Source organism: Calidris pugnax, unplaced genomic scaffold (genome assembly GCF_001431845.1).
Source record: "Calidris pugnax isolate Ruff unplaced genomic scaffold, ASM143184v1 scaffold52, whole genome shotgun sequence".
Taxonomy (NCBI): domain Eukaryota; kingdom Metazoa; phylum Chordata; class Aves; order Charadriiformes; family Scolopacidae; genus Calidris; species Calidris pugnax.
The window spans coordinates 4,356,258-4,379,775 of record NW_015090811.1 but is presented as its reverse complement, the minus strand read 5'-3'; the positions used below and the strand labels follow the sequence as shown (position 1 = coordinate 4,379,775).

At 38.2% G+C, this 23,518-nt stretch overlaps 1 long non-coding RNA gene across 4 annotated transcripts in view; it reads left to right on the top strand.

Annotated features, from left to right (window-relative positions):
• Positions 1 to 23,518, top strand: part of LOC106886155 — a 73,797-nt gene that overhangs the window by 11,425 nt on the left and 38,854 nt on the right. For 3 of the 4 annotated variants that reach the window (XR_001411597.1, XR_001411595.1, XR_001411598.1), the window contains 5 exons: positions 11,325 to 11,416; positions 12,120 to 13,300; positions 13,653 to 13,811; positions 15,921 to 15,996; positions 16,875 to 16,972. This is a non-coding gene — a long non-coding RNA (uncharacterized LOC106886155). The remainder of the gene's footprint in view (positions 1 to 11,324; positions 11,417 to 12,119; positions 13,301 to 13,652; positions 13,812 to 15,920; positions 15,997 to 16,874; positions 16,973 to 23,518) is intronic. The other variant, XR_001411596.1, reaches the window with a different exon arrangement.

Here is a 23,518-nt window from a genome sequence, read left to right as displayed (position 1 = left end):
TGAGAACGTACTCTGACATTTGCCGCCATAGTACAGGGCTGGGATCTGTTAGTGTTTTGGACAGAAGTCTTTGAGAATTGGTTATTTAATCTTAAAGCAGATGATAATGCATATTTTGTATGCACTTAGTGTCTGTAAGGCGTCCCTACAGACAGATGTGGTAAAGCCAAATCTGCAGTGGGAAAGGACTGTGTTGTACTGTCTCTGTCCTGGAGACAGTGACTGATAGAAACATCAACTTCCATTGTCATGTTTCCAGTGATGCTAGACCTTATTGTTTGCTTTTCCATACCTTGTGCTTTTACCTGTCTCGTCTTCTATGCTTGACAGGAATTTACATTAACTATACATTCATTCCCCTTTTATTGTTATCTTTCACTGGAAAGTTTGTTCTTTTTTTCAGGGAGAACTTGACTACTGAACTTTTCAGTTTCGAAATAAAAAATAGATTACTAGGATTATCTGTCTTTTATGCTTGACAGAAATTTAGGTTAACTATACATTCATTTCCCATTTATCCTCATCTTTCACTGGAAGGTTTGGTTGTTTCTTTCAGGGAGAACTTGACTACTGAACTTTTCCGTTTTGAAATAAAAAATTGATTACTAGGATGATGAGACGTATCTAATACAAAACTTTGTTTAAAAAGCTGGGAAGTTTGATGTGACAAAAAAAAATAAATTATAAACTATCTTGATGATAAATTGAAACCATTGGGTAGTGGCTACCTAATCATTTTTTGGAGTGGTGTTGGCGCCGAAGCAAATTGTCATTTAGTTTAGCAATGTGGAGGGTTTTTTTGTTGTTTTTTTATCAGACTTAGGTTGGTGGATGGACTAGATGATCTTAAAGGTCCATTCAAACCTAGACAATTCTATGATTCTATCATATTCCAACCTAGACAATTCTATGATTCTATCATAGCTGTGGAAAACAGATTGCAGTAACTCTTGTTTACATTTTGGAAGCAGGAGTTCCACACATCTAGTTATATCTAACTCCCTTCGGCACGCGTCAAAAGTAATGCTCATCACTCTTCCATAGAAGGCCTAAAAATGACTTAATCAGCTGAAGTTTCTCTGTTTAAACTGCTTGCTCCTCTTTGAGGCAAGGAGCAGCTGTCTGTTGCTGCGCAGTGGCCTTGTATGTCTTCATTAAAGAGATGCTGAACCTTCCCGTTCACTGCTTCTCCTTTTACATCCCATAGTCTTCCTACTCCCTCCTAACTCTCAATAAATAAAATAAGCTCAGGCCAGAGAGAGCTGCTGAGCTGCTGCCAGGCAGGGAGGGATGGAAGCTGTCTTTGGAGTCACGGCTGGGCTTTCCCCTGATGTGACAGCACCGAAGACAGTCAGACATCAGAAGGGATCAAACACTGAGCTTTTGAGGCCTCTCGCTTCACAAACACACCAAACAAAAAGTGCTGATATGTCACCCGGGGTAAAAGCCAAGTCAACAATAAAAAGATAAAGTAAGTCATAAGGAGATGAGCGGTTGATGGACACAGCAGTAGCTCATCTTGCATGTATATTTAATGCTGGTTGAAAGTGTGCATGGGAACTAATGAATTGCCGTGTCTGTGGTGTGTGCCCAGTAAAACGGGAGGGTTTAAATTATGCAGGACGTGTCATCCCGTTGCCAAATATTTAACACCATTCCTACAGAAAAGAGACAGCTCAGGGGATCCTTATTTAAACATAAGTAATCAAATCCTTTTCTCATCATGGCAAGCTCTTTTTCATAATTTGTGCCTGCCACATCTAGAACTTGCACACAAACTAATTTGCAAAGAGGCGGCCTGGTGTTGGTTGAGAAAACTTAGTGCTTTCACAACAATTTGTGCTGTACCATGAATGTGTAAGTGAGTAAAAATAGGTCTGTCTGGATCGCCATTTGCTGATTATAATTGTTGTCTGTGTCTGTATATTTTCTAGTGACTTATGATTATTTCTTGTCCCGGGATTGAGAAAGAATATCTTTGCTACAGAAAATTACCCGTTCTGACTCAAAAAGAAATATGTTGGAAGTGCAAATATTTTCCACAAGATGAAAGTCACCCAGAACTCCCCATAGCTCTTCTGAAAGTAATGCTTTCGGCGCAAACTGGCTGATCTGTCTAATAGGTATAAATTGTTCCTGCCTGAAATGAATTTTATTTCAAATTCAGTATCTTTCAAAATTTATGGTTACTAGTCTGTAGGGTTTTTTCTTTTTTGCTTCTGTAAAATGCACAAAGATAGCTAACCCAGTGCAATGTGCCCTCACAAGAGTTATTTGCTATTTTAGTGTTATTCTGGCACTGTTTTGATGACCCAAGCGGTGGTGACACTGTCCCGACCTCCCTGTGTTTTGCCCAACTGAGTGCATTTGGGTGCTGATAACTTAATAAGCACAGGGGAAGGAAAGAAAGGGTAAAGAACAGCAGTGAAAACCTTAGGCAGCCAAGAGCTTTGATAGCAGCAGATGAAGTTTCAATGGGAATTACAAATGAGGAGACAGAGCAGAATTTGTAATAAAGATCCGCAACGCAGTGCAAGTAACTGAACTGCCACCTACGTGTTTCAAACTTATCTCCACAGTGCTTGAAATTCCATAATGTTAATGCTGACCTTTAGTACGGGGGAGCATTAGGGGAAGGAAGATGTGTCTTGCACAAAATTTGACAGAATTTGACAGCGTGATGGGAAGCTTTAGGTACGAATGGGAAGGGGCTAATTAGTCTCTTTTATAAATTCTACTGTGTGTTTGATGTATAAGATTGGATTCCAAAATTAAACTGCTACAAAATTTTAATACGTTGTTACGCCGTGTTGTTAAAATTTGGAATAGAAATCACTGAGATTACAATGGGAATGTATCAGTAAAAAATATTATAGTAGTTTTATGTACCTGACAGGTTTTTAAAGCTGTCAGTTCTGGAGAGGAGGTTTGTACCACACACACAAAAGCAACCCGAGTTCCAAAAACATTATTGGAGGCAAATCTGCCTCTGAAGTAGTAAAATCTAGACTCTCATATCTGATAGTTTGTTTCAGTAGAGAGCTTCTAATTACTAGAAAAGCACGAGTTATCAGTGGACTTCATGTTGGTTGCTGATTCAGAGCATTATAGAGAGCATAATGCTGTATATTGTACCGAGCATTATATAATGCTTAGAGAATATACCATTAAGACAAATATACAGCAATCTTTTCCCAGGATATAGCCTTCTGGATTCTGACCATTCTGTTTCGGGGATTACCTGAGCTAATGGCAGCAACAGCAACTTGATGACAACTGTGTCTGGTCTCTTCTCCCAGTGGAATAATGACAGGACCAGAAGAAAAGGTCTGAAGTTGGGGCAGGGGAGGTTTAGATTAGATATTGGGAAGAATTAGTTTCCTGAGAAGGGTGGTCAGGCACTGGAACAGCCTGCCCAGGGAGGTGGTGGAGTCACCATCCCTGGAGGTATTTAAGAAATGTGTAGACATGGCTCTTCAGGGCATGCTCTAGTGCCCAAGATTATTGGTTTGTGGGTGGGTGTGATGTGGTGGGGTGTTGTGTTTTTGTTTTGTTTTTTTTTTTTAAGGTTGGACTCGATGATCTCAGAGGTCCCTTCCAACCATGGTGATTCTGTGATTTTGTCTGTCCTCCGTTCATTTGTATAAATTCTTTTTTGTTCTTTTAATGATTTTAACCTTCTAATCATTAACTTATTGGCACTTCAAAATTTAGAAGTGATTCCCATTTTCTTTTCCATTCTTAATTTCAGGCCTCATGTTACATTTCTTTCCTTACCCAGCATTTCTGTCCTTTGCTTGATACCTCACATGTTTCATTTCCTGAAGGGCAGATATGTATAAATGAAATGTTCTTTTTCAGCTTTGAAGAAATTGGCTTTGGGTCAGTGATTAGACCTCCTCTTCCCTCATTTCTCCCATCTTGTCCTTCCCACACTATGCCTGACATATTACCCCTTCTTGTCTGCTTTCTGTACCTCATTCTTCACAGCTGTTTTTCCTTGCTCTCATTATTTCCCTTCTTTGCCTTGGTCTTTCACTTTTTGCTTTTCATCCTGTTCATTTTGACAACTTTACTCTTGCCTTGCCATAATTCCACACTTAGTTAGTTCACTTCATGTTTGATAAAGAAGTTTCAAGCCTGTTAAATCTCATTTGCCAATCAATACATTGGCTGTAATTTGCTACAGAAGCATTGACTGCTGTGGTTTCCCCCAGAACTTTCCTCTTTTATCCATCTCCTTGTCCATGCTTCCAGTCCTGCATGTTAAGGCTGATGTTTGCACAAAAGTCTAGTGAATGAAGTGGAAGCTTGTCACTCAGCTCCTCTTGATGTCTTGGTGATGAAGACGCAGATAAGGAATTTACTGAGTTACCAGCTGTGTACAAATGTGAAAAACTGTGGTTTGAAATGCAGCTTTTCCTATCACTAGACATTCCAGCTTTTCTTGAGATTTATTCAAATTCTAGCTGTCATATGCCATCTATGATAAGGCTGCATGGAAAAAAAAACCAGCTAGACAAACAAGGGGAGCTAAGATCCAGCAGAAGGGTTTAGAAACCAAGAAATGAGCAACTTTTCAAAGGACTTTTCCTGTCCTGCATTCAGTTGAGAAGTAGATCCAGTCAAATAGAATGATTTTGGACCTGCAGGTTGCAATGACAAGATGGCACTGGTGGCTGTCCTCCAGTGCCAAAAGCACTGGGGATAAAGTTTCTGATGGTTTGCATATATTTCTTAATCTAACCTGAAGTACATCCGGTGATGTCTGGAATGCTTTATCATTCCTTCTTCAGGGACAGAAAGTATTACAGGACGAAGGCTGAGCTCCCACTGTGCAATAGAATAGCTTTGACTAACTGGTAATGAGAGTAGAATTCAGCCCATTCTACCTAGCGGGTGCGAAATTAGCTCATTTGGTGCCACACTATTGCATTTCTAGAAAACAGAAGAAAAAAAATCTAGTTGAGAGGGACTGTGAAGGTAGAAATGGTAAATAGAAGGCTTCTGGAAACAAATAAACTTGATTTCTATATGAAAAATGTGCAGCACACGACAATACCAACTAAAGTACAACGTATATTGGTTCTTGGATTGACACTAAACTGTTAATTGATTATAATGTGGTGTCGATAGAGGTTAGAAGACTGAAGATGGATGGAGAATTTCCATTTTAATCACCAGACGTTTTTCTTCTGCTCTTACCTTTAACAAAGTGAAGCTTTATCTCTTTTAATACTTTCCAGCATCTCTCCTTTTGTTTTGAGTTTAAATACTTCCATGCTCTATGTGGAATTAGATAAAATAATTTCAGTAGTTGTATGTTGGCTACTTAAATCGCATGGCAAGTGAGTAAGAGTGAGAGTGAACAAAACAAAAAAGCAGATTTCAAAGTATCTCTAACTTTATAAAGAGATTAGCCATACTGAGATATTAATTTAAGGAAGTTTTCACCCCATTTTTTCCCTAAAAATTGCTGGTTCAATGGAGCAATCTTGTATGTAAGTGCAGGCAAGTGACCTACACTTGGAGAGAAGCTGTAAGTCATTACAGTAAGTAAGACTGGTCACCACCTGGCCCCAAACACTCTGAAGTAAAAAATAAACTGTGCAAGTGGATTGGTATCCATGGTTTTTTTGTTGTGTTCTGACATTCAGTCATGACTCATATAATTTTCTGAATAGGTATTTCTACCTTTTCGGCAAATAAATACCTATTCCTCAACCTGTCATACTTAGTTTTGAAATTATATATTATTGTTGCCTTGCCTGGGAGTATGAGCAGAAGATATTAAATTCTATTTAATTATGTGCCTACATATATATTGCACATTTTTTTCCCCCAAACCTGGGCGTGTGTCAGCCATCAGAAAAGGCAGGAATATCCGCTGATCACAGACAGCACTGAAGTAAAAGTGCCTGTTAAATTCCATGATTCACTTTCCAGGGATTTTAAAGATTCTTCTGTGGCCTTGCCTTTTTTTGAACTTGGGATTTTTTTTACTGTGGTTCATTTCCCAGTTGCACAGGTGGCCTCAATTACTTTTGCTTTCTGAACGCTGCTTAATGCAGCAAGATATTGGAGACCTGTGACCACACCTTGCAGGCTACAATCCCCTTTTCACCAGGAAGACATCAGAACCCAGAAATATTGTGCTGAGTTTCTTTTGACCAGATATTGCATGTTCCACAAATTAACCAATTATTTTGCATTTGGAAAACAATCCCCAACAATCCAGCCCATAAAGTATGGTTAAGTGGAAAGTTCAGGGGTGTCTGATGGCCTGTGCACTTTCACGTCAGCAAGAGGTTCTACCAAGGACACGTGGAGTGAAGGACTCTGGGATGTTTTGGGGCATGTTGCTAAGGAAACCTGTGCTTTTTTTGATGAAATGTGCTGGGAACAGCTGGCTTTGGAGAGTGTGTCTCTTTGCTGCCAGTGCCACCAAAAGGGGAGCAGAGGCCCTGAGTAGCTGTTTTAAAATTTTTACATAACCACCTATTTCTTTCTAGTGTAAACAAAAGAAGAAAAGCTACTTTCAGAAGACATTAAAGGAAAATGAGGGGAAGTAATTAAGTTTTAAGAGGAACTATGTGTGTGTCAGGGACCCCTGGTGCCTGAAGGACCAACCACACATGTTTGTGGGAGGGTTGTGCTCTTTTGGTGGCCAAGCCCATAGCTCATATCCTCACTGCATCTGTGCAAAATCTGTTCTGAGCTAACAAAGAATAAAAAGAAATGTTGAATTTCGAGATAAAAATGCTTGTAGGATTTAATCTTACCTCTGCTTAACTCAAGATGAAATGTTTGCCTCAGTCTTAATTTGTTGAGAATATTTCCCTCAGCTCTTGTTTTTTCACATAGAGTGCTACTCGCACCGTGTAAGTGCATAAATGTGAAGACTGCCATTGAAGCTCAATGAATTCCAAAACAGTTTTCCACGGGTAGATTAGAAACTTAAAAAAATCTACTAAAAATTCTGTAAGGTCTCCAAAGACCATGAATAGATATGCAAGATGTTTTAAGGCAAAGTATTGTCACTCACAGTGCATCTCGTAGCTCTTATCATCATATTCTGGCTTATGCTTGACAGCTAAAGTCCTGGTCATCATCGTTGGGGTTGAAATTGTTCCTCTGGAGTTACGTAGGTAAGATATAAAATTAGTCATGGCTAAAGTGTGTGCAGCAATTGGATTTTTTCTTTAAAGTAAAAACTGTAGGTTTTTTTGAGGCAGCATAACTTCAAATCATAGCAAAGACATTTTATTATAGTACATCTGTGAACAGGATGTTTAATGTTTGACATGTTTATTAAAAAAACTGAACAGAGCACATTATCCATCTGCTGTGATTACTGTATAGGTAGGCAGTTGGGACTTTGAATGCAAAAATCTAAAGGCTTCTCTGCAACCCACCACTGCTGCCTCCAAAAACTCTCAATAATGAATCTTCACAGTGCGGCTTCTACTGTACTTCAAGGTGTCGTTGGCTTTTCCCTCCTTCCTAATTAGAAGGAACCATTTGACATCTTGTCCTGAACCTGTTTGATAAAATCTCTTGTGTCTATCAAACTTGCTATGTGCTTTGGAATATAAAATATCATGAAAATCTGTAGCTTTTGAGCTCGTTTAGGCAGGAAAACTGTAGCTGGCTCTCAGGATTAGGAGTGGATTTTAGCTGATGACAGTTTTGGCTGCTGGTTCAGCCAAGTCTTTTCCTGTTGGTGATCTTCAAGACTGAGCTCTTCTTTTCTAGAGGTATTAAATTTCATAATAGAAGCACTCAATAAAAGTTTGAGTTAGCTTAGCCTGCCCAGTGTTGGTTCCACAGAATGTGGAACTCTGTCGCCCTGCTTCCTGCTTTCTTCTGTCATGCCAGTTGTTTTCTTTTGGTTCTCTGTCTGCAGAATTTTATCATAAAGCACAGCACAGAACTGGAAATGTTCCATCTCAAGGGCATTTTCTATTGTTTAGGTTTTGGTTGAATTAAGTACTGTGTTTTTATCCTCTTACTGTGCCCTAAAACTGCTTGTTGAAATAGTAGACCTAACATTTCACATTCCCTTTGTAATTGTTGTAACTCCCATTGCATCCAACTGGTTTTATGCAATATCAAAGATTCAAGTAAAAAACATCCAAAATTCTCAGATTTTATGTAGCTAAAGCAGAAGTAAAAGGTAAAAGCTGCAAGAAGATTAATGAGATTACTTATTTAGTAGTCCAGAATGCAAAGAGTATTCCTCAGACTACCATCCATCATTTCTGTTGCCTCAGGCAAGGAGGATGCTTCAAGCTTGCTTCTAATTTTACTGAGTGTATTCAGTTTCCTGTGTAGCTTAAGATCATTACTTGTTTCATTAATTCATTGTGACTAAAAAGTAAAAATCATAAAAAATTCAAACTTTGTTTTCAGCTGCAGGGTTGCATCTCATAGCAGTTGAACTGTCATTCAAATAATTTTTCTAGGCTTTTTTAGTCTTGTTCAGATGCAGCTATGAAGAAAAAAGTCAGTACTTGCTCCTAATTTGTATCTGCAACTTTTTGATTGTCTGCAAATACTTTTTATTTGATCTTTTTTTAGAGAAAAATGTTCTCCTAAGATTTTTTTGATCAATATTTGCCTTCATTCTTTCTCTTTTCACTATTTAAATTCTGTATCAGGTTAAAATGTTGAAAGCAAGGTTCGATTAAATTATAGTATCCTCATGCTGGTGTTCTGTAGCAGTCTGAACTTCTTATTTCTCTTGGTTACACAGCAGTATATTAGATAAATGGTCTTTGTCACAGCAAGTTTTGCGGGTGAGATCCCAAGATGGTCACAGCAGCACTGATCACTTGCAGTGAGCATTGTGGGAAAATGTATGACACTCAAGTGGAGAGTAGCGTGTGAATCAGATTTACAAGGTTTTAATTTAAAATTTAAGCCCACATCATTGTTATAGCATCGTAATAGAGTCAAATAGTGAAGCATTTGCTCTGGGTTTGGTTTTTTGCTGTTGTTGTGGGGTCTTTTTACTGTGATTTTCGCCCTTAGTTGCTATAACGCCAGGCTTTATTAAAGTACTGCATCAAACTCAAGAGACCTTTATTAAAGCAGAGACTTCATTTTTCAGAGGGCCTTAACAAGTTGTCTCTCTTGTCTCTGAAAACATGGAAGGAAGTTCACGACGTTGCTCTAATACAAGAGCAAATATGAACTGCTCAAATGGGAAAAACAAGGTATCTTTATAAACAAACTAACATAAAGCTTTTGTAGATTCTGCAAATCAAGTTTGAACTGAAAATCACATTAGTAAGGAGTCATGTTAGGAAATGTGAGGGAATGAAACTGAAGTCCCATCTACTGAGCTGCCTAAATATTTACTTACTGTACTTCAAAGAAGCTTTTTGTTAGAAATTATGATGGAATGCTTTTCAGTGCAACCTCCCAAGGGTCTTAATAGTAAAAGTAGAGTCTTCCTCTATTTGATGAATTACAGAAAGTGACCAATTTTGGGAATGGAATTCTAATACATTTTTCTGTAAAAGCAGATGAAAATAGGGATATGATGAAAATAAGCTGGATGACACTATTAGAGAGGGAAAAGCTGGTTTGGAAAACCTCCATTTAAATATTCAACCAAACTTTTCAGTTGCTGGTTCTAACATGATTGTACACAATTTATTTCTCTTTGTATAATTTTTAAGAAGTACATCTATTGCTTCTGTTTTCATAACAACAGTATCGCAATGAATTCTCACATTTCTGTGCTGATGAAATCCCCAAATAAAAATCCGTGTATGGGAAATGTTAAAGTTAGATTCCTGTATTGCATTTACCAAATACGTGAGAAAGATGTATGAAAAAGCCTTCAGCTTTTGCTGTGCTGACAGTTGCTTGCAGTGGAGGTCAGAGCCTTTCAGTGATCTGCCACTCTCCAGTAACTGTTCAAAGTGCCGCCAAGGCTGCCAGTTGAGCATCCATTTAGCAGTAAATGTTAGTCTTCCTCTTGCTCCGCTGAACTCAGTGAAAAAAACATTCTTTAATGGAACAGGAGCAGGCTATGACCTCAATACCCAAATCAAAAATTGATCTTTCGGTGCATTTTTTTTTTTTTTGCAGTCTGTTGCTTTAGATCATATCTATATATATCCCGTAATAAATTCACTATCCCAGCGTATAATCCAGACCTGACTGAAGAGCTGAGTAACTGGAACTCACTTTGCTTTAAGATTCTGGTGGTTTGAAAGACTCATTCCTCGTACGTGCAGGATTCCACAGCATGTTTCTGTAGTAGAGAAAATCCAGATGCCTTATTCCTTTTATGTGTTTGACTCTCTGCTCTGCATTATGTCACGCGGTAAGGCATGGTGTGACACAGCCCGGTGCAGAGGAGAAACATAAAGCAATCACATTCTGCAATTCAGGCCAAGAAGTCCTGCGGGTATTTATAGCAGATGTTAACCTCCCGACCCCCCCGGCCTCTCTCTGCCATAGAGTTGCATGAAAACCCATTTGCTCTCTGGAATTCCTCGTGCCAGCTGAGGGAGCTGACTCTCCAGACAAAAGGGACTGGACAAAAGGGGACAGTTTTCAGGCAGGCTGTACTCTCTGTAGTGCAGATCCTCACTGGGCATGTCATCGACTTAAATTTCCTGGCTGCATTCAGATGTGGAAAGGCATAAAGAGATACCAGGCATTTGAGATACCAGGCATTTGAGCCAGAGCAGTACAAAGGATTAGCCATCAGCAACCTTTGGGGCTGCCTTTGACTCCTCTGGCATGGCTTTTGTGATTTGACTTTTAAATCTTAATTGTGCCGAGGTGATAAGTCTAGATAAGTCCAGGTGATAATCATAGTTTTTAAAAAACCTGCTTTGTCATCACTTGCGTGACAGCCTCATCCAAAATACGGCAGTATTTCTCTGTAATGGAATGGTAAAGGTTGACTTTAATCCAAGTTTACGATTACAAATCCTCATTTAGATTTAACAGATTACTATAAAGGAAAAGTAAATGACCTTAAACTTTTATACCCTAAACATATGTAACTTGCTGCCTCTATTTCTTTGTATGAAAATAACTACATTCAGTGTCTCTTTCCTTGCATTTAGTAAACTATGACTGATAACCCTTACATGTATTATATGGCATTTCTTGCTATCATTACCTAAATTGCCTCAACATTTTTTTGTGCTATCACTGATTTCTGACTGCTTCCTTATGAAGCACTGCTGAGGGCAATCTGTCAAGGAGGAGCACAGCAGCGACGGGATTTTACGTTGGTGAACTGACATAATTCTTCTAAAATTGTGTTGGCTAAATATCTGTCTCGTCATTTTTAGCACGGCAAGATCATTTCGGAGAACCATTTGCCTGCTGAGTGTGGAGCTTGTACTATTTAAGGAGGAATAAACTCAACGCACAATCAATTTTGGTAATTACCTGTTTGCACTATTGCTTGTCCTTGAGTTTTCCCTAGAGAAGGGTCAAATCAAGCTATTTGGATTCTTGGAGGGCAGGGGACAGTTAGCAGTTGGCATTCTGAAAGACTATGTATAGAGAAAAAAGTGGCCTTTGATTAAATTAGAACATGGGTATTCACACCTAAATTTAAGGCCCATCTCTGGCTAAAAAAAAAAAATATAGACTAACATTTCTGTAGATGAGACTCAAATCCTGCTCTGTAAGGCTTTGGGAGGAATTACATGGAAATGTAGTCACTTTTATGCTCTCCTGTTCCCTTTGAAGACATGAACATCACATTGTTCATGTGTTTTGTTCTGTTCTTCTTACAGTGACTGGGCTTTTTGGATGTCTGTAGAATATAAGCCAGAATTCTGCCGTGCAGAAAACATTGAAAAGACTTCAGCTTTCTTTAGAAACAGAAATGCTTTCTCTGTAGGAATTGCTGACATCCTGAAATTAGTTTTCTTTGAAAGCAAATGAAAAGTTTTTAAATATTAAAAAGATGTAAAAAAAAAATCCTTGGGAACATCAGAACAAAATTTCAATGGAAATGAACCTGTTATTTAAATCTACCTTTGCATCTACTTTGCATAAGCATTTTGAAACAATGGATTTCCTTTCAAACTTTTGTATTGAAAAATTTTTAGCATTGTTTACATTGTGTCTTGCAGATTTTTTTTTCTGTGGAAGATTTTCACACAAAGCATTTCAAGATGCTTTACTGGAGACTGAAAAGCAACAGGATACAAGCCTCAGTTCCATTTAAGCACGGCGCCTAGAGTGTCTGAATATGTATAATTTTAGGCATATAAATAGATATGTGCAGGTAGACACTCAGGTAGAGCTTTCCTTCATCTCCTAGTGTGAAGGACATATGCTTTTGGAACTTTATTCAAAACTGTGCATCCACTAAAAAGAAACTCCTTTTAGCCCTTTCCTTTAGATTAAATTCTAATGAACAAGACAGGCACATGCAATTTGTCTGTCACACAGACTGTACCTGGGAAAAAGAGAGAATCATTGAAATAGATTATTATAGCAAGTTAATCTCTTGCTGTATTAATAGATTGTTTTGTAAAGGGAAGAAGATGAAATTTTATAATTCTCTGAAAATTATTTCTGGGGTGAAGAGTTTAATGAAGCCAGACAATGACACAAATGTATCACATTCATATGAAAATGTTTATATTGAGGTTCTATTTTTATTTTGGCTTCTCACCCAAACGGTTTCTGCTAAATTCCAGTGAAAGCTTAGGAGATCTGTCTTTTGAAACAGAAGTACAGGAGTACCAATGGATTGATTTGATTTCAAAATTATTAACAAGCTTTCTTCTTCCATGCTTTTCTTCTGGACAATGCAAAAAATTAAGAATTAAAAGATTATTTGTGATTAATTTTTTGTAACTGAAGGGAATCCAGGGAACAAATTGCCATTTGAAGTGGTTATCATCCCAAATAGAGAAGTAACAATTATTTTTCAGGACCTCTTGACCTATTTAATCAAGTCCCTACTTTTAGGGAAACAATCTCATTTCTGACTTGCACTTTTCTTTATTTCTCTCTTATGTCTTTATCAGGTGATTAATGTTAAATATGCAGCTTATCCCTCCTTAGAGAAAAGTAATATTGATTTTATTCACAGGATAAATTAATTTCCATCAGCATTTTAACTTCAACAGATTCAGAATTTTTCCTGAGGAATAGAAAGAAATACTACTGGAAGGAAATGAAGTTTTGCTATTGATGAATCAGGAAGTACCACGCATTTCATTTTGATAGCAGAATTAACTGGGACATCAAAATGGCTATGGATCAGACTTAAAATTCATTCCAGAATTTTTAAGAAGCTATGGTAATTAATTTATTACAATTATGTGTCTTTTAAACATTATATTCTTTGTAGATTTCCCATTTGTGGGAAAATGCTTCAGCTAACCTTAAAATGTAAGAAAAAGTATACAGGTTATAGAGAAATAGCGTGTTAAGATCTTCAGTTACTCCTAGGTGTTTAATTAAGTATATGCTACTGAAACCTTCAACTGTAATTATTTCTTTTAGATGATGACTTTTGATGGATTATTGTAGGTACTTAATTAGCAGCATGTTACAAAGACAGGTGAGCCTAACACAGGCAGGATAATTGGTGGTGTTAATGCTTGCGTTGATGATGCAGCCTTAACAAGAGAGTGTCTCTCTCACATGAGGTACCGCGTGATGGTCAATGCAGCCTAACACATTTTGACCATCTGGAGGTGTTAGGAATGGAGCTCCCCTCCACAGAAGAGCAGGCACGTGGTGTGAGAGACTTGCATTCCTGGAGCACAGCTCTGAAAAGATTTCCTCTTAATTATAATTCTTCCAAGGTAAGCAATTTTTACAGATGAACTTCACATAGGTTTGCTACATTCCTGAAATCTTTCACCATATAGTTTTTTCTTCCCTTTTGTAGCACAAAAAAAAAAAAGAGTCCTTCTACCCCAGGGGCCTTATCCCAGAAAGAATATCCCCTACCAATCAAATCTCCCTAAATTAAAATCAACCAGGTTGGAAGCTGCATTTGTTTTCCATGAGAGCCACCTAATCTGAGCAGAAAATTGTAAACAGTGCTAAACAGAACTGGCATCATGCTGTCGGGTGAATCATCACGCCGTCTCAGGCTGTGGAGCCACACAATTTTGAAAAAGGCAAAACTCGGGGGAAACTGAATTTGAAAAGTTACATAATCTCGAAAGAACAAAAAAACCCTCTTGTTTTGTAAAAGCTGTACAAAATCTCTGGTCTTGTATTCTGGGAAATAAGTGGCTTTCTACAAGAATGAGGGAAGGGAACCAATTTTCACTCTTATACTCCAAAGATTCTATGCCTGTAGATTAAAATGTGATTGATTTCTTAATATTTTATTTGCCAGGATGTTTGACAGACATGCCCAGATTCACATCATGTCTCCTTGAATGCTTTATTCCATGAGCACTTATCAGCAGTTGCTGTCTGTAAAATGTATTAGGTATGCCTGTTAATACTCTGACAGTTAATAAGTTCTCAGTTAGTTCAGGAACTAGAAGTATTTGTTCATGTTTGAAGATTAATAATAGGTTAAGTTTGGCATTTAAAAGAAAAAGGCATCGTCTCCCCAGTTTATTCCAACCTCCAAACATAATGCACTTCTTGGTGTGTGATAGTTTGAAAATTTTCCTTTAAAGTATGGTTTTAAAGAGTGTTTAGACTAGCAACTCCAGATTTTGGTAATTGCTGCAAAGGTTTAATAACGGAATGAATTTAACCCAAATTTGGCAAGTGATTGTGATTGAGGTAGTAGCTGCACACCCAGCAAGGAGTTCTGTTGCATCCCTCTGGCCTTAGGCCTGGGTCAGAGAAGTGATAGCATTCCTTGCTGTGGGCTACCATATGCCATCTCTGTGACTAGTTGTGAGTGGTGGAGGCTGTTGTTGGTCAGTCATGGTCTGAGGCTGAGGAGCACGGGACCACGGGCACCGTGCCATCCTTTGAGTAATTCCTGAGTGATGGTTTACATGCACACGCACGCCCTTATGGCACAGAGCTGGAGATCTATGATATTGCTATAATTCATTAATGCTTGTAAAAGGGCCTGGTAAGGGCTTGTTAAAGGAAACTCATAACGTGAGAACATCAATGTTAAAGGCTACTTGAGAAAGAGAGGCTTACCTCTACTCCAGGAGCTGTTATATGAGGAAGAGCTATCACTAGACTTTTGTTCTCTCTTACAAAAAAAACCCCAGGGCTTTATACAACTCAGTGGGTTTTCATCAAAAGTTGTGAAGAAGAGAATTGGTGAAGAGTGATCTTCCAAAGCAGAGACAGTTTCTAGCCTATTCGCAATAGATCTATAGAGGTTTAGGTCTTCCTCCTCTTGACAGTTCTTTGTATCAAATAAGTTATTTGCCTACCCTTTTTGCTACAGAACAAGGGGAAACCTCAGGAAACAGACTGAATTTGGTGGGTGGGGGCAAGAAGTCTGGACATAAAGAAAGTAGAGAGGGGATCTTGACAATAGCAATAAAAGGGCTAATTTATCTGTCTTTGTGAAAGTGTTTGTTGGTAAGACTGGCTTATCGGCCTGACTTAAAATGATGTGGTTCATTTTAAAATGACAGTGTTAAATGAGGATAATCAGACACGAGTCTCATTCTGATGTCTGTTTGTTGGGTAATGCATCTGTTCTTTCCGTATCGATTTGCATATTTCACTTTCATAAACAATGAGTATTATAAAATCATTTCAATAAAAATCTGTGGACATGAGAGATTTGAGAACAAGCTGATCCCCATATAATGTAAATGAATTGTCAAGTGTAGTGTTGGCCAGGACCAGACCTTATAACACTTCTGATAATAAACAAGTATCTGTCTATAGCTCATGACTCAAAACCAGCTCCAAGTGCTTCCAGAAGTGGGGACTGTGAGCACTTCCCCCCCTGGGGTATTTCCAAGCAGGTGAGATGGAGCAGCTCTGGAAATGAAGTGAAAGCTTCTGCTCTCTAACTGTGGACCATACCCAAATGGAGGATCAGTGAGTTTAATGCAGTGTTTGACATGAATGAAAAGTAGCTAGATTCTTTCAGCCAGACATCTAACCCTCTTCAAAACTTTGTCTCTTAATTTTTAATGTCATCTGCCTCCTCACCCACTGTGCCATTTGATGAGATGGCTCAACAGATTCACATCCTTTCTAAATGTCCATCTCCTGATTTCTCCCCTTTATGTCGTGTTCTTCTTTTTGTTTCATCTCTGCTCTGGCTCTTTTCAACTCTCCCTGCTGTCTTAGTCTTCAAAACTGCTGTCACGTCTCACTTATCAACTGTTGCTCCCATCTTCTGTCAGATTTCTTGAACAAAACCAGTGTAAACAGCTTAACTCACCTCTGATGTTGACTGAAGTCAGCTGTAAAGCTGAGTTTATACCATATTCTTTGACAGGGAGAGATTATTAAACATAATTATATAGAATTGCAATCCAGGAGACATGAATTTATTCAGAAATCTGAAATCTTCTGACATTTAATGGTATGTTTATGTATTTAATTATGCTGTTCATCCCCAAATCAGTTTTTCTTTCTTCAGGTTGTAAGCCACTCATTTCGTTGTCATCTGTCCATTCACCTCAGATTCCTCACCAGAAATGTACTGTACGTAAAAACAGCCACCAGTGTTGGCTTTTCTGACCATAAGAAGCATCTTGTGAATCTTGGGCGTAACCTACACAAGATGCCAGAAAAGACAGTTTATTGGCCAACAACACAGCCAGTGGTTTATGATAAATAAAATCCTTCCTTTTAATGTACAAAACCACTGGCAATTACAGGCTGATTGTGCAACTCATAAGCTCTGCTTTGGAGAGGAATTTTATCATTTCTGTCTTCTCTTCATGTGTTTGTTTTTTTTTTTTCAGCTAAGAGCAATGAAGAATATTCAACTTGTCTCATGTTCTTCCTCTGACAAGCCTCCTTGACCACTAAGATGGGGGTGAGGATTTCATCTGAGCTTACTGTGAGTATTTGCAATTTTTTTTCCATCTCAGCTGCCCTAACTTTCTTTATCCACTTTAATTTAAGTCAAGGAGGATTCATTCTTTCCTTAATTTTTGAAGAGATACATTGCTGTGTTTCACTTCAGGAAGAAATTTGGAAGGCTCATTAATCTGTACATGAGCAATGTCTGTGAGGAAGGAACATTTAGTCCCTTTTTTTCCTTTCCTGTAAGCAAAATATGCACAACAAAATAAAAATCAGTCATCAAAATGAAATGTATGTTAATTTCAGGCATAACTGTCAAACAAACAAGCGGTTCTTTCCTCATGATGATTGAGATAATTGACTTCTCTGAAATGAATATTCACAGATAAGTGGTGTTTGATACTGGATGTTCAGTTCAATTATGGCCCTAAAGCAGGACACCGAGAGATAAAGTGAACTGGGTTTAATAGGTCACTGTTTTCATCCCTCCCTCTCCTCATCATGAGCACAAGAGAGCAGAGAACTGGGGCACTGTCTAATACATTGTTTTCAATTTAAGTTTTGTTTTTGGAAATTTTGAGCAGCTGCTTTCTCCAAGGCCAGGGATCTACGTTTTATAATGAGCTCAAAAACCCCCCTGAAACCTGTGCCTACACCTGCTGCAGATCTGTCTAATCTGTGGGTTTTATGTGCTTTGATTTCTTTCTCAGAGCCATGTTTCACCTGTAATGATGTTTATCACCCATTTCAGTGAAAAATATGTTAGGGACGGTCATTTCCAGAGGTCAACACTTTGTCCTGGTGGAAAGGCATGTATCCTCCAGGGATGAGGGTTGTTTGGGTTGGCGTTTTGGCACCCAGCAGAATTATCTAAACTGAACAGATCAAAAGGGTAGAAGCTGAGCAAAGAGATTCTGCTATTGAGCAACTGATGGATGGCTTCGTTCTCCTACAAAAAAAGCAGCCCTTCAGAGAGCACGGCAGGGAAGTCATTCCAGTACAGTGTGAAAATCCGACAGCATTAGGGAATGAATGGCCCTTTTACAGTCGTGGGATCTAAAATAAAACCTACAGCTGTGCAGCCAGGAACTTCACTGTATAGCAGCGAGAAACACAGGACAATTCAGGGCAGTGTTCCAGGCTTAATCCAGTCTAACTGCGGACTCTCACCCCTATATCTCTCCTCCAAATAAATTACTTTCCCATCGGATCGGTGAGTCATGTTCCAGCAATAGAGTGAATGACTAAATCTAATATGAGGAAAGGGTGAGGAACACGTCAATGGAGTTAAGAGGGGAGAGGAGAGAGAATTAAACCATCGCTTCTAGCAGCGACACATGGTTTGATGAAATTAAGCACAACATGAAGCTGTGCCTCCAGAGAGCCTGGGTGAATTGGAAGTATTTTAGAAAAAAAAAATAATTTGAAGGCTCTTGCTATGAGGAGTAAGTAGTGCAGTGCGGTTTTGAAGTATTTCTAGAAAGGAGAGAAATGTTTTGTGATGGTTTTGTGAAGAATTAAGTCTCTGAAAAAATAAGAATTTCCCTGTATCAGGCTAGAACATTTAATTTTCCAGTCGGATTTTTACAAACACCTGACCTGTTCAAGCAGTTTAGCTCATTTAGCTCTCATTTCCCATCAGTTTAGGCTGACCCTCGTCCTGGCATACATCTGCAACAGCTGTTTCTGAATTTCCTCAAACTGAGTTTACTAATGGTGAATGTTAACTCATTTCAGTGTAAATAGGCTGAAGCACCAGCTCATACAATATTTACTGTCCTGTCTGCATTCCTTTTCTTCGTCTTCCCCATTCATTGCCTTTTTCTGCAACTCTCTGGCCTCTGAAAGACCATCACTGTTTAATTCTTGTGCCATCTTTTTTTCATTGCACGGTAGGGTAGCAAAGATTTTTTTTTTATAATTCAGGTTTTTTTCTTGAGGAGGTACAGTGCAATCCATCTGAGGCTCTCATCCATCTGGTGTGGCACATATAGTATCTGACATTGGGGCAGGTTTATAAGTAGAGCACTGAGAGCAATTAGCATTTGAATTAAAGCTACCTGTGGATAACAACAGGTGATTACCCTATTTAACAGCTGTTAAGTGGTGTTATTTGCCAGCTATAGACCACAGACTGAGTGAATTGTGTGCATACAAATTGAAGTTACCGCGCATACAAATGAACGACATTAATTAAATAATATTTTTGAAATTGCAATTATGATATGTGGAGCTTGGTTCAAAACAAGTAACCGATAGCAAAAGAAAGGGTTTGGGAAGTGGTTTGGAATGCAGGACAGCAACATCGTAAAGGTTAAAAACCTGTATATTTTGGCAGTGTGTTTTGTTCCAGAAGCAGAAAAACAAAGCTTGCTATTTACACTGATTCAGCTTCTGGCAAAAAGAGAGAATAGTAAGAAACTAAAGCACATAAGATTATTTTCTCCTTCTGTTTTATCTTTGCGTTTCCAACGAGGCTTAATCAACCTCGGTGTTCTTTGGGAAGCACAACATTCCTGCTGTACAAGCCCACTTGCCTCCTTGGGTATGTGGGAGAAGCTGCTTCGCTAACTCGCTCCCTTCTGTGCTGGGGGCGGATGAATGTCTTTTTTGAACATTTGTGGAGCATATGGCTGTGCAACATCCTCTTAAATCCGTGTGGGGTCTGTACCACGGTTCTGCTTCGCGTGCTGCTGCAGAATATCTTACTGAGTCTGGCTGTGCCTTCTCCAGTAGACAGTCTTGTCTGCTGAAAAGTTTTTCCTTTGAACCTCTTCTCCAAGGGCATGGATTTTCAATGACCTTTTTTAAGACCTCCCAAGGCATAAGAAGGGAATCTATTCTCCACGAAGGGCTGATTAGATTTCTGCGTTAAGTATTTGCTTGCACTCAAAAAACTAAATTATTTTATCAGTGATGATTGGTCTCATCGCTACTCCAGAGCTGAGTTTGGTGTTAAGTGCAACTGTCACAAATTACAGGATGAACTTAACTTTTTCCCTGTGGCACAATTATCCATTCAGTTAAAAAGCTCCCGTGATTTGTGCATGTGTGTGTTTTCATTGAATTAGCATGAATAGAGACGTCCAATTCATATACATACAGATGCAGACATTCAGTGCTCCCTTCCAGAGCGCTGGGATGCAGGGTAAATAATACAGTGTTGGATGTTGATTTTTATTAATGAGACCTGCCTGATTAAAAAATTTGCCAAACTAGGCATTTGAACTGGAATGAAATGCCTGTTAGCCTTTTGATTCTAGCCAATTGTACGCTATATCCAGCCAGAAAATTATTATATTGACAGTCTTAGTTAACCTGAATTTGATATGGGTCAGAACTGAATGTGTCTGCTATTAAGAGGCTCATAATGACTTAAAGGAGTTTAAGTTAAAGGACCATACCTCTCAGCCATAGTTACATTGCAGAAGGCTTGGACTGTTCACAAATAAGCTCCGTGCCATCGAAACAGGTATTTGAATAAAGTTCAATAACAGTTTGATATATAAACACCTTCAAGTGCATCTTTTCCATAGGGTTACCCAGGGATGGTTACCTCAGTGATGGTGGTGCTCACCCATTCTTCTCCCCCAGCTTTAAGCCAGACATAAACTCCCTATTATGGGCAGGCTCTCTTTATACAGTAGAATATACATAGCTCATCTTTTCTTTATTCTTTTGATGTCAAGCAGGAAATTATTTATTCTTTCTAGATAGTTTCCTGTCACAAGTACCTTGAAAAGCTGCAGAAATTCCCCTGCCAACCAACCAGGATTTGCTAAAACCACCAGTCCTAAAATAGTGCCAAATTCTGCATTGGTACAGGTCCCTGTTCAGAATGTCCCAAGCTTTTGTGCTAACCAAGCTAAAAGAGCTTGCTTTGTTTTAAAACTGCAGAATAGTTACCACTGTGTGTGCAATATCCTTGATAGATGATAAGATTAGCACGATAAGCAACGTGTATCTTTCTTCCTCTTGCATCCTGCGTGGAGTGATGGACATCTTGGATGAACAGGAGGTCTCCTATTTCACAAAGTACAAATCCAAATGTGGCTATTTAAAGATAACCAGCTACAGTAAAAATATAGAGAGAGCGAGCCCTAGATATTTCTTTAAATTAAAAAAGACTAGTTGAAAGTGCAAAGAGCATAATGCAGAGGATATGAGTGTGTTCTTGAGCAGTGGCAGCCCTTACCTTCAATACTTCATGAATCACGGTGTCTGAAGTGAGAATCTGGTGTTTCAGTGTAGACCTAAAGCCACAGCAAAAAATCACTTGTCTCTAAATCATGAGACAAAGCAAATTTGAAATTCACTTTGTTATACAGCAAAATTATTTGAAATCTTTTTAGGGGTATGTGATTTTAACGGTGTGACCGATAATATCTACTACAGAGACTGTAGTTTATATAAACCACACACCCACATGACCTGCAAACATGCAAAATAGATTCATAAGCTTAGTTGTTACTTAATTATGGCATTAAGCTGCAAAGGAAATTATAGTATGTTGTAAATATTTTGATTTGTTCTCTGTTATATGTTTGGTAATGACATACCGATCTATCATGACCAAAATATAGAATATGCAAATGCATGTTAACTAATAGATTACTAGTATATGAAAGAAATACGGCAATTGTGGTACTTTATTGGAACCGCAAATCTTTTTTTTAATATATTTTTGTTGCTCAAAAACCTAATAAATAAAGGATGAAAGAAACTTCATCTAATTAAGCTACTGCATTGTAATGCTAGCACTATTGATAGAATAGCTATTTAGCAACATTGTAACGAATGTTCAATTGTCACAGCTTTGGAAGGTATTATGCGGTAGTTTAATACGTTGTTTCTTTTCTCATCCTTGCTTTTAAACACTACTTAGTATCAGTCATGTTTGTGTTCAGTTGTTTCCAATCTTTCCCAGAAAAAAAAGGATGCTACAATGTAGGTTTGCATTATTTAAAATTTATTAACCCAATCAGTTCAAAAAGTGAGTAGAATAAATCTTATTAAGCCACTGGTTGTTTTTTTCACAATGCTTATAATAAATAATTCTTGCAATAAATAAACTATACTTTATTAGTAAATAATAAAGTAAATGCATCAGGCTGAGAAGGATTATGTGTTCCTTTTCAGAATAGAGACATACTCTTCAGATTCAGATGCCCAGGGGTAATATTTAATTAACCCACTCAGTTATAAATTCATGCAGACTTTTCTTCATCATAATAAAACCCATAGCAGAAAATGCCTCAGAAATTACCCTCCCTCAGACACCAGCTAATATTAATTTACCAATTGTTTAATCAGAAAACCATTGCAAATAGAGATGGTTAAGGGCTCAGGTGGCCCTCAGAATTTTTTAATGTTCCTTTGCTGCTGGTCTGTGTTATCAGGGACTTGTCAAGCGAGTCATCATCTTGTCCAAACTCAGAGATTAGTTCTAGATAGACATTAGTGCTCATGTCACATCATCTACTACAAGTCCTTCCTTCCCTTTCTTTGCTCACTCTGCATGTGGGCTCCACACTTCCTCTGCCCAAATGTCCCCATCAGCGAGATGTTTGCTTTTTATATTCATACTATGTATGGCCATCAGTGCAGATCTTTGCTGAAAGAACACAAACTGGGGACATAAAACAACTATGAAACAGCCATGACTTGGCTATTTGGTATATTTCTGACATGAAGGACTATACCAAAGTCGTTGCCATCATCTATAATTATCTTTTGAATAGTGTGAGCTAGTCATGTTTATATGAGTGTAACTGTTGACTCTAATAAGAGTAGGTTTATATGGGATTGAGGTAGATAGAAGGATGATCTCTCTCTTGTCCAGCTATTACTTTCCTGAACTCCTCAGTGTCCCCTGTTTAAATAAAAATCTAATCCAAACTGGGCAAAGTGTGCTTGGTGTTCCCTGTTGAAACCTACCAGAATCCTTAAACCACCAGCTTTTGTGGTTCACTGACTACTTGAATGAATTATTTTCAACTGATTTGGCACATCTTCAAAGGAACAGATGGTTCCATCTTTACTGCAAAAACAATAACTGCAGCAACAACAAAATAATCTGTGATTCTGCCTGGAAACTCTTTAAATATAAGGGAGAATTTGATGACCATCTTACATTCTTGACAATTACCTCAAGGAAGAAAAATATTTCTCAAGAAAATCACACTGTAATTTACTAAGCAAAGTATCACATCGATGGAGCAGTTGGCTGGGGTTGTGGAGAGACTAAACTGTTATGCAAAAGTTTTTAATAGGACCTCCCCAGCAATACAGCAGCTGGAAAGAGAGACATTATGTAAATATCACGTTGAGAGAACTTCTTTATCAAAGGTAAAAATAAACTAATATATGTTACAAAGAAAAGCATAGAAGAAGAAAATGGGAGCCATTTTCAGAGAAGCACACATGACATGATTAGGAATATGCAGCAAAAGTGTGAGAGATTTCAAATCTCAAACAGCCAAAAGTTGTCCAGATTATTATCCAGTTTGTTTTAGAGAATGATTTTAAATCATCATGGTCCAGAAGTGTTTGTTATAAACCAGTATCCAGTGCATCTTTG